Raw genomic sequence first — 11833 nt, 5'->3', positions numbered from 1 at the left:
CACCCGTAACATTGAACAAGGGACAATAATGTTGAAAAAACAGTTGGTTTTTTTCATGGTTGACGGGAAGACAACACAAGGGTTAAAAATTAAAATTTCTCAATACTTCTTCCACCACTGATCATACTCTTGATTTGTACTTTATGTTCATGGGGGAGAGAGAGAGAGAGAGAGAGAGAGAGAGAGAGAGAGAGAGAGAGAAGGCGGAACAGTCACCAAGTCATGCAGAATGCCGCCTCTCTCTCTCTCTCTCTCTCTCTCTCTCTCTCCCCCCTCCCCCCCTCCCTGTGTGTCTGCCGGCCCTTGCCGCTCTGCTCACACTGTCCTGCGCTGCGGAGGCTGTTTAAACGCCACCGCTACCACTACCACTACTGAGCGGTTTATCGCGGAGGTTGAATGAAATGCAACGACTTTTCCTCTGGATGGATACGCGCTGTGTTTTCGGGAGGTGGCGGCGGTGACTTTAGGAGCTGAACGTGAGTACAGCGTCGCGCCTTTCCTCGGCTGTGGCTTTACACTCTCTTCTTTTCTCTTTTCTTCACACAAAGAGAGGGAAACGTGTTAACTGAAACCGACACCTGCCACAGAAAGTTCAATTCCGCTCCGTACGTTGGGGCGCCGAATGAGCTCATGCGTTAACCTACTTATACACATTTAGGCTACTCATTAATTAATAAATGTAGGCCTACTTCATTTACCTATACCGAAGGAATGACAATTACAATAGTCAATTTCACAAACAACCAAACTGAGTTAGGTGAATTATAGGGGCTGGAGTTGTCGCCTAATGATCATAGGAATATAATAATAATAGTATAACAGCAGGTAATAAACAGTAATAATATAATAAGTAGTTAGTAAACCATAAGGATGCTGTTTTAATATATTGTAGCGACACACACACACACACACACACACACAAATGTAAATAAACGTGAACACTAAATCAAGACTAAAAAAATTATATACATACATACATACATACATATATATATGTACATACATACATATACGTACATACATAGTACATACATACATATATATACACATACATTTACATATACACATATATACACACATGTATATATATATATATATATATACACATATACATATATACATACATATATATACATACATAAACATATATATACACACATATACATATATATATACATACATATACATATATACATATATATACATATACATATATACACACACACACATATATATATATGCATATACATGTATATGTTTATATATACATACATTCATATACATATACAGATATACACACATATACATATATATATACACATATACATACATATACATATATATATATTAAAAACCTGTATGTGTCACTGCTGGAATATGAAAGTGATGAACTTAGTCGTCAGTCAATCTACACATTTTCTGTAGTTGTTAGGATTATTCCTGGCAGTTGGATCATTAGGTCATTATGTCAGCGTATTCACATCCCATAGCATTCCGTCACCGATGCTTCAGTGTTTATGAACTGGATGAAACGCTCCACAGTAAGTGGACATAATGCTCTTACTGGACATAATAAACTGTGTGTGTGTGGGTGTGTGTGGGTGGGGGGTTTAAGACCATCAGAGAATAAAAGAAATGAAGTCAGAACATGCTGTACACGAACGTCTCCTCTGCTCTTTCCCCCTGAATTTGAACTCAGCTGTTTTCTACATCTGACATCACTTCCACTCTTCACACAGCAGGCTGCTTCTTTTTGTTGCTCCCATTTAACTTGTTGGAAAAGCAAGTCTAATTGCATTAGTAACTTGATTATGGGATGAGCTGGAAGCATTGGCGTTTCAGTACAGTAGGCACTTGTGTGTCTGCCACAGCTCCAGGGTTTCGACTGCTGACGATTAATAAATCATGAGACTGAACAAATAAATAAGCCACTTGTGTCACTGAACCTCTCCGACTGTACAGGGACCAGAAAACGATTCTTTCAGATGAGATGTGGAGCCTAGTTTAGTTTATGTGTTGAACCAAGCTCGATGGATTCTACGGTGAATTGCTATGAAATTTAACCCTCTGAGGACAAAAGACGCACCGGAGAGTCCAAGCGAACCCAAAACGTTTGTAAACTGATTTTAAAGCACCAATACAATTGAGTGTAGGTATGTTTTCACAAGAGATTTGAGAAATATTTCTGCCTTTGGGCCAAATGACACGTTGCTCCAGGAACAATTTTGGGCGTCACTATACTGTAGGCTGAGTTTGTTCTGGACAGTTGATGTGAAACACATGGGGATCAAATTATATGCAAAAAAACCTTAAAAGGAGAATTCAAGAAGATATGTAAAAATGTCCTTAGACCTCTGAGGGTTAAAGGGATACTACCTGCGTCGATTGGAGTTATAGCTCATTTAAAGCCCACATAGTTGAATTTTTGCCATTTTGAAAAGCAGTCTGTAGATTTTAGATCTCTACCTCTGCCAGTGAAGTAGAAGAAAGGCTTTAGTATTCTGTCTGCAATTAGGATATCTTAAAAAAAAAGTTGGAGAACACATTGCCTTTGTTCTTTAGCTGAGAAGTTACTTGATTAGAGTTTGGTGGTGATCCAGATTTCTTCTGCCATAGCAGTCATGCTGCATTGGTCCGACTCTCAATACTGCTGCTCGACAGCGGTGCGTTCATGTTCCTCTGTCAGAAACAGATGATCAACGAACATGAACCGTAGCATTAAGGAAGCTGCAGGTTTGCATGTTGATTGAGTGTTACCCTGTTGTTTCACCTCTCATCATGTTGTGTTACAATTGTGAATCCATTGCTCTTTGGGCTGGCACTTAAAATATGTGGACGTGAAAGTACGGCGGCACGATTATGGCCAAAATGATAATCACGGTTATTTTGAGCAATATTGAGATCTTGATTAAATACACAATATAAAATACACACGACGGTGATTAAAACGTGAAAGACTGTCATACCTGTTCAAGCAACTGTAACATCCCAAAAGTAGTTGGGATGTTCTAAAATGAAAACAAAACAAAAATCTTCTCTCACAATCTTTTTCTGTTATTCGCGACCACGGGACTGCCTATTGGATTTTTGAGGCTGCCGTGCACGCGCTCCATCTTCCCGCGTCAGAATTCAACAGCTGCACTGTGAGGACTCGCCAAGTAGAACAAATATGAGTCCCATCCAAACAACTGAATAGGTGAGCTGTCCCACCACCTGCGTGTAAAATGAAGAAGCAACTCACCCAATCGGCTTCGCTCCCTACTGAACTCAGTCGCTCGTAGTATCAGCGTTAGGCCTGTCGCGATGGTCAATAAGTCAATTAATCGGGCCGCGATAGTTTCCATTTGCATGCTTGTTTGTTTTCCTTCTTTCTCTCTACCAAAGACACTGGATGACCACTCTCGGTTCCTTAGCGTAACGAGGAGTGAGCCCTCTTGTCAGTGTCTTTGAGTGGGGAGGCGGGACTCCTGGCGGAGAGAGAGCGAGAAACAGAGGAAATGCAAGGCGCCGTCAAAAACAAAAAACAAAGTTTATGAGCAATATCCCCCTTGTTACTCTGCATCCTGTTTTCTCCCTTTCATTCCAAACTACAACGTTAACATGTGATGCCATGTTCAACTGCTACACTGCAGTGCCCTGCTACGTCCTGCTACGTCCTGCTGTGCCTTGTAATGCCGCACAGCGTCCTGCTATGCCATGAACTACTACAAAGAACTGCTACAAACTACTAATTTTTTCTATTTTTGTTATTGCCACTCTTCATTCTAACCCCAACCGGCCCGTCGGACACCGCCTACCAAGAGCCTGGGTCTGACCGAGGTTTCTGCCTAAAAGGAAGTTTTTCCTCGCCACTGTCGCACTGTTGCTTGCTCTGGAGGAGACTACTAGAACTGTTGGGTCCTTGTAAATTCTGGAGTGTGGTCAATCTGTTCAGTGGCTTGAGATAACTCTTGTTATGAATTGATACTATAAATAAAATTGAATTGAATTGAATTAACAACCTGCCGGTGGAGGCGGTGGAGACAGGCTCGGACATAAACGCCACAGCTGCTGTGGACTTGTCTGTCTCGCGAGCGCTCTCGGGAAAGTGGCTGCACGTGTCCGACAACGCACAACATTAACCGGTACAAGCCTGCAGCCGTCCCCTGTCAGTGTGAGACTCCGTTACCTGCTTGTCGGTCAACGGTTAATGATCGGTTATTTAATTTCATTGTGCTTTCCTTTGGAAGACTGGCTGCCAAAACTCTCCACCTACTAGCTAATTAATTAGCCTGAGGTAAACGATAGCAAACAGAAGTGTTGTGGTAGCTGGCGTCTGGTGTGTACTCCAGCCTCTGTGTGTGTGTGTGTGTGTGTGTGTGTGTGTGTGTGTGTGTGTGTGTGTGTGTGTGTGTGTGTGTGTGTGTCGGCCCGCCCCCGCGAAGCTCCGACCTGCAGAGGAGGAGAAGAAAGTAGCTGCACCTTCGCCAAAGTTAAGGCTGAAAACAGAACTACTTTGGTAGAAACATTTACTCGCCCTTTTTAAAATGCCTTCCAGTTCCAGTGTTAAATATTCTCTAGAAATAGTAGTTTATTGATCTTTCATTATTATGAAAATGATCATTAGATTAGATGAATATGCTCTCCGAACGACAATATTATCGTTTCTCGCAATAATTTGTGGGACAATTTATGGTCCAGCAAAATCGTGACGGGCCTAATCGGTGTCATTACTAATCCATAAATTCACAGTTGCTAGATATTGTTTGGTGAGTTTCTACAGTTTGGTTGAAGTGGAAATAACAGAAAAGTGTTAAGTTTGCTAACGTTAGTATTGTTGGAATGCGATTGACAGTTTTTTTGTTTTCTTTGTTAAGATAGTTTATAGCCTTATGACCAACTGCTATCTGAATTTCCCTCATGTTACTCTGTCCTCTGTGACGGTCTACATCGAGACACTAAGCAGCCCGGAACAACAGGGAACAACTCTGATTGGCTCATGGAGGCACGTGATCAGACAGTGGTTAACGGAGCGCTAGATTGGCTTTGCAAAGAAATCAAACTTTGATACAGAGCTTTCTATGAACAAAAAGATGTATTAGAAATATTGCTCTATCACGCGAATTTGATCATGGGAAGCCAAATCGTGATCATGATTAAAATTTGATTAATTGTGATGATGTGAATTATTTCCTGGCAAGAGTCTTCCGTTTCTTAATGCGCATGTCAGAAAGGAACAGAGGGAAACGAAATGCAACACAGATGAGAAATCACGCAACTTTAAATTTGACCAAATCAAATCACCGACTCATGTTTACTGTGATGGATTATCTCGCCCTGTGGAAGTTGAGTTTCATGCTAAACAAGCTTCTTCTTCTTAGAGAAATGCTAAACAGGCTTAGGAACACCATTCAGCTTTCAGTACGATTAGACAACGTCGAGGGTTTGGATGCGTGTATAACAAGGAGTACATGTGAAGTTAAGCTGTCGAGCCACCTCGGGGAGGGAGAGAGACGGAGACGTGATCTCCCAGAAAGCACCGGGCTTCATCGAGCTGCAGGGAAATGCTTCAACAGACCTTAATGGGGTTTTTATTTAAGAGTCGGCACAATGAATCCCCTGTTCCTCCTACAGAACTCCTGCTTTCATCTCCAGTCGTAATATTAAAATCAGTAGAATCTCCTTTTCTCCTCTTCTCTGTCTGCCCTCTTCTCCACCCCTCCCTCCCTCCCTACTGCAAAGATCTTTAAGTCAGTTGGCTCTCTGTTTTATCATTATTGTTATTTATTATATGATGATATTAATCATTCTATCTTTTTCCGTCCAGCTCTCTCTTCCATCCCCATGCTGTCTCTCTCGTCTGATTACACATTTTTTCAGCTTTTAACTTGCGTTGTTGACTGTGAAACGTATATAGATTAGTAATAATAAATTAACATGCAATACCGACTTTCTTTCTGTATTTCAATGCATCATTTATAATAATATTAGAAGTAAACCATCCTCTCCTCTTCCTCTCTTCCTCCGTCCCTTGTACTGAACTACTTCTGATCTCTTTGGAAAGATAATCTGTACCTTTTATTTTTTTTTGCTTCAACCTTGAAGGCAGAAGGATGACTGTGGTTAGCTAAGAGCCCCAGCTTTACTTACGTACCGGTTCCTTTTACCTCTCCAGACCCAATCACACATACACCGGCACGACCCAAACCTGGTCCCCCTCCACCCCAGGCCAAGACAGATCTCTCTCCTCCCTGCTCGTTCACCGTCTCCATCAGAAGTCAGAGTGGGGTGTGACATTTAAATGAATGCGTTCACCCTTGGGTAAAGTTTGGGAGACAAACACACATTCGACTCCTTTTCAACACGGCCCACTGTATCATCGGTCTCCCAGAACAACAGGCCGCGCTGAACTGTGTATTGAAACAGAATGGGATAGTACGTTTGGTTGAAATAGCGCACAAGAGTGAGTGTGGACTAAAGCAGGAATTTAAGAACCAACTTATGTCTTTTTGTAGTTTAAAAACAAAACAGTTAATAGTATTATTTTATTTTATTTTTTGAGCCAGCTGGCTCCGGTGGATGGCTATGCTGGTCAGTCCATCACTTTGTTTCAGACGGAAATATTTCAACATATGATAGTGTTGTATTTTAAAAAGATAAAAAACAAAGTTCTGAAAACAACGTACTTCTGTTTTATGCACACTACTCTGTAGCCCGATTGATTCGATACTGATCTAGCCTTAATTAGCATTCCACTGCTTGACACCAACCCTAGAATCTAAAGAATTGATTAGGTCAAGTCTGGCATTTAACATATAGAAAGAAGGAAGTGACCTTCTGTCTCCAACCCCCGGTGTCTCAGACTAGGCTAAGATAATGGAATGTTGATTCCTGTGTTTTTGTGAGAGTTTCTCATTTACATGATAGAACCTTTTGATCCGAGACCAAAAACGACCCTAAAGGGGCAGAGTTAAGAGCCATGTACTTCCTCATTGGACAACGAAGAAGCCAACAAGACATGTCCTACACGTCGCTGTGCAAACGGCAGACCAATAAAAATGGGTTTTTCACCAGGTGAAAAGATACGGCCCCCAGGGGCCGGGAATATACAGTATGTGTGTGATTTACAAATGTTCAGGGCTGTTTGATATGTCTCTGAAGAGGGAACATGGTGCACTCTGCTGTCAGCTGCAGTGTTATTATGTTTTGTGTCTTATTGTCTTTGTCACATCATCTTCATCATGCTGTTTCATTACACCTTTTTGTTAATTCTCAATCGGCACTCTAGCCTCTCTTCGTCCTCATCAAATCAAAGAACACAAGTTAGTTTTTTCAAACAATAGATTGCCACTTACAGTTTTTTTTCTCGATTGCTTAAAGGACAATTTCGGTGCAAAATGAACCTAGGGATAAATAACACAACGAATGTGTACAGAATCGACTGTTCTCTGGGATATGTTTACATGCTAATGTGTCTCTAGCTAACAAGCTAGCGCAAACCGCTGATTAGCTTATAACACTAGTTTTTGGGGCACTGGTAGAGTAAAAACAAATCGCTGTTTCATACCACTAAGGGTTGACTCAATTCAGGTTATTAACCCTTAGGTTTATTTTGCGCCTGAATTGTCCTTTAACCAATATTTTGAAAACTGGGAGCGTTTTTTTTTTGTTTTTTTTAAACCCTACACACAATTAACACAACCACACACACACAATTAGCAGAACACCTCAGACCCTTTGCAAAATGAAACACTCAAAATCACACAGTAATTTAAAAAAACAACAACATTTTGTTACCATATGAAACAACCACATCACATGTGACTTAATTCAGTTTGAACCAGTTACACACTGCTGTTGCCAACCTAAACACTTTTAGCAATTCTACTTCTCAGTGATTAGAGTACTGTAAATGAAATACACAGAGCAAGTGCAAATACACAATCACTTCCCCAAACACTACACAAGACCAATGTTGCAGATTGAGGAAAATATAATATCCTCATTTATACATTTCTCTCCATCTACTCAAATCAGTCAACATGTCAACATGGACAATCACAACAAAACATGTCCCATGTTCATGCTAACAGTACTACAGTAGGGTGCAATCATAAAATACTGTATCCAGTACAGGTTACAATTACAGTAAAAAACAACAACAATAAAAGGATCTGAAAATACAGTAAAGAAAATACTAGACTTACCTGCTGCATTTAACAGTTTTTTTTCCAATTGCTAACACACTAACATGACATGCATAGCACAATTATTTAAACTGACACGCAGAGAGCAAAACCTCTTCTCCAGTCTCCAAAAGTCTAAACACATTTTCTGCTTTACACACATTTGGAAATTCAAAACGGCACTTTTTAAATGCACTGAACACGGTTCTCTGCATAAGACTAGGCCTGCCCGATTCGGGGAAAAATTACAAATTACAATTTTTTTTTATTTTGTTGCTTAAAATTGATATTGTGATTCTCTGCCACGATTTTTTTCATCATGACAAAACAAAACAAATTGGCAGTACCAAACCAAGGTTATTTTAGTTTTGCATTTTTCATTTGTTTTTATTTCATTTTGACTTTTTGATTTTAAATTCAGTTTAGTTTTAATTAGTTTTTAAAGCGGGTTTGCTAGTTTAGTTTTCATTTTTTGAAAATTCTTAATTTTAATTTAGTTTTTATTAGTTTTAGCCTTTTTTGTAATATAAAAAAGAACGCAATGTTTCAACAGCATCTGAAGAATTCTACAATTTGAACTATTATAACTATTTTAGTATTATGGCAAAGCATGCTAAAGATGAGAGTGCTTTTCATTATGCCCCACAGTGTGTAGTTGGTTAGACAAGAATCTGGTAATATGAATGAAGTGTTTGCCATTTGGTGCAAAAGTTGGATTTTGATAATGCTATATGTAGTTTAGTTGCAGTGCTTCATTTTGCTGGATATATGAGGTATGTTGCAGTTTCTGGGTGTGGTTTTGTGAATTGTGTTAAGTATTTGGATAAAACCAGCCTAGTTTGCAAAATTGTGTTTTAGCAATTGAAAACAACTGTATAAAGTGCTTAAACCTGATTGGTGTGTCAATTAAGCAATCATTTTGGAATTGCAAGGAAGTGACATCATGATATACTTCTGTGTCTAATATATACAAGTATGTTTAGTGTTTTGCATCCGACATTGTGCTTATGCACATCTGGGCCAGTGTTTTGCTTCCTGAGTGTAAGGTTTTGATAATTTTGTAATACTTTTGATTTCTGTGTGGAAGCAATAGGCAAAAACTGCAAGTCGCTACATGTGTCTATGGTGCTTAGACGACGAACCCTAAGGACTTTGAGTGATCCCATGACTTTTCATTTAGCGCACCCGCAGGTCAAAGTTTTCAGTTATCCTGTGAAATATCTCAAAATCTATGAGATGGATTAGAAAAATTGGATTGGGAAAGGAAACCCATAGACAGGAGATGAGATACAACCAACTGGAAATAGGAGACAAAAGACTGAGTCTTTAAAGGACAGTAGGAAAAATGTGAGCTGAGCATTAACTTGGGGAGCAGAGGAGAAAGGAGAGGGACAGAAAGAAAGGAGAGCAGTAGGAGACAGGCTAAAGATGAGAAAAAGCATGATGGATGGAGGTGAGAGGACAGGAGGATAAAAAAAGGATCTTCAGAGGAGCGTGAATGTGAAAGAGAGAGCAGTGATGGTGTAATTGCTCTCCAGAGGAGTTCTGATAAGCAGCACTTAAGAGCCTCTGTGGTTAAGTAATCACTGTGATTAAAGGTCAGAAAGGCTACAGTGGTAGAGAATGACACTAACAGCTAGCCTGGCTGACTGAAGGATCGACACCCGCTGCATTACTTTATCACATTATACTGTAACACAACATGATATAGCAGCACAACATCGCATAACGCAACACTGATGTCGTGCGAAAACCACAGGATCTGAGGATCTGTGAAATGTTGTCAAAAGAGTTTGACGTCATGCACTTTGCTTCTAATGTTGGGATTTCCTGTGTGTGTGTGTGTGTGTGTGTGTGTGTGTGTGTGTGTGTGTGTGTGTGTGTGTGTGTGTGTGTGTGTGTGTGTGTGTGTGAGCATGAAATTTACATTACGCCGCTGGAACTGGACTTTTCTTTTCTGATGTGGCCGCTGTACTACACATATTCATTTCCTGCTGCACAGTTTTTTTGCTATTCTTTGTTAAAACTGTTTTACAGTGATACTACAATGACACCCAGTTGGGCACGGCTGATTAGTAGAGCGGCGCAGTGGTAGAGTGGTTGTCTGCCAATTGGAAGGTTGGTGGTTCAATCCCTGGCCCTGCAGTCCCATGTCAAAGTGTCCTTGGGCAAGACACTGAACCCTGAGTTGCCCATCGGAGTGTGAATGTGTGTGAGTGTTTATCTGATGAGCAGGAGGCACCTTGTACGGCAGCCTCGGCCACAGTGGATGAATGTGTGTGAATGGTGAATGTTTCCTGTATGATGTAAAAGCGCTTTGAGTAGTCGTTAAGACTGGAAAAGCGCTATATAAATACAGCACATTTACATTGCTGGAACCGATGCCCATCTCCACTAGTGAAGCAGAACAGAAGACAGCTCCGAGCTTCTGTTTCTGTGGGAGTCAGAATTTGAACAAATGGTTCTCGCCTGCTTGTTGCTTGGTTTGCGTCAGAGGACATGTGCATGGAGTTTAACTTTCTCAACTTTCGCCTTTCCTTGGCACTGGGTGCCTTTTAAATCTCTGTAGCTGAAGAATTATAGGCCACAGATGTAACTGGCTTCAGGGTTCTCTCAAATTAGAACAACTTGTTTCCACTGGGACGTTCAAGATGATGCTTGAAAATGTGTTACGTTGGGACTGCTCTTGATTTAACCCTTGTATTGTCTTCACTTTTGGGACCCTCTCATGTCCCTCGGGTCAAATTGACCCGTGACTTATTTGGGGTTTTACAAACAATAAGAAAATAAAATTTTACTTCATAATCTATCAACAAATATTGTCTTCATCGAAATTTCAAACAATTAAGGTAACATGCAGTATACACTATGTTTAGGGAATGCAATCAGTCTCTACTAGAACACAATAAAAAAATGGAAGTGGGGTTCGTCTTTTGTCATAATGTTACAATTCATGTTAAAAATCCACTATGGGAAAAACATAAGTGGTCTTATCCAGAATAATTTTCTGAATTGAGTAGGAATACATGTTTATCACACAAAACAAGGCAAGACTGTTGATTTTCAGCTACAAAAATGTAACTTGTACCAATTTTCTTCCTCTAAAAGTTTGAAAAGGGTCAATTTGACCCGAATACCACACAAGGGTTAAACGGCCCTCTTATTCAGCTACACCAGTGATTCTCACTTGTTTTGTGTTTTACTACATATTGTTATGTGGATATTGTTTCAGATTCAGATTAAATTTGATTGACTTTGATTAATTGTTTACCCTACCCTACCCATCTCAAAGTTATTGTAGTAGTTGTAACAAAAGAAGCCAATTTAGACAGTAAATAATACAATCCGACAGAGTCAGCTGTACAATACCTTATTACCTTGTTAGCATGGAGTGCTGGGGTAACTAATCCACCAGGGAAGTTTAATTGAACGCTTCATTGGGTAGGTGACCAACAGGCAAGGTTAGTTTTTATTTTTAGTTCGTTCTGACTTTTTGTTTTCACAGTTTAATTTGATTTGTTTTTAAAGTGTGTTTGCTAGTTTAGTTTAGTTTTTGGGTAGTTTTGGGGTAATATGGGTTATTTGTCGGGGATTCAAAAAAGTCAGAAAAAGTATTGTGTAATAATAACTCAACAAAATGTAAATGTAAATGTAAATGTGCTGTATTT

At 39.9% G+C, this 11833-nt stretch overlaps 1 protein-coding gene across 1 annotated transcript in view; it reads left to right on the top strand.

The window, feature by feature from the left end:
• The first annotated feature begins 297 nt into the window (after positions 1–297).
• Positions 298–11833, top strand: part of gpr4 (G protein-coupled receptor 4) — a 56209-nt gene continuing 44673 nt past the window's right edge. Inside the window, exon 1 of the mRNA XM_032512074.1 lies at positions 298–476. The gene's annotated coding sequence lies outside the window, so the exon portion shown is untranslated. The remainder of the gene's footprint in view (positions 477–11833) is intronic.

The sequence above is a fragment of the Etheostoma spectabile genome, chromosome 3, assembly GCF_008692095.1.
Source record: "Etheostoma spectabile isolate EspeVRDwgs_2016 chromosome 3, UIUC_Espe_1.0, whole genome shotgun sequence".
In the NCBI taxonomy this organism is placed as follows: Eukaryota; Metazoa; Chordata; class Actinopteri; order Perciformes; family Percidae; genus Etheostoma; species Etheostoma spectabile.
The sequence above is the reverse complement of the archived record's forward strand: the minus strand, read 5'-3'. Positions and strand labels throughout refer to the sequence as shown.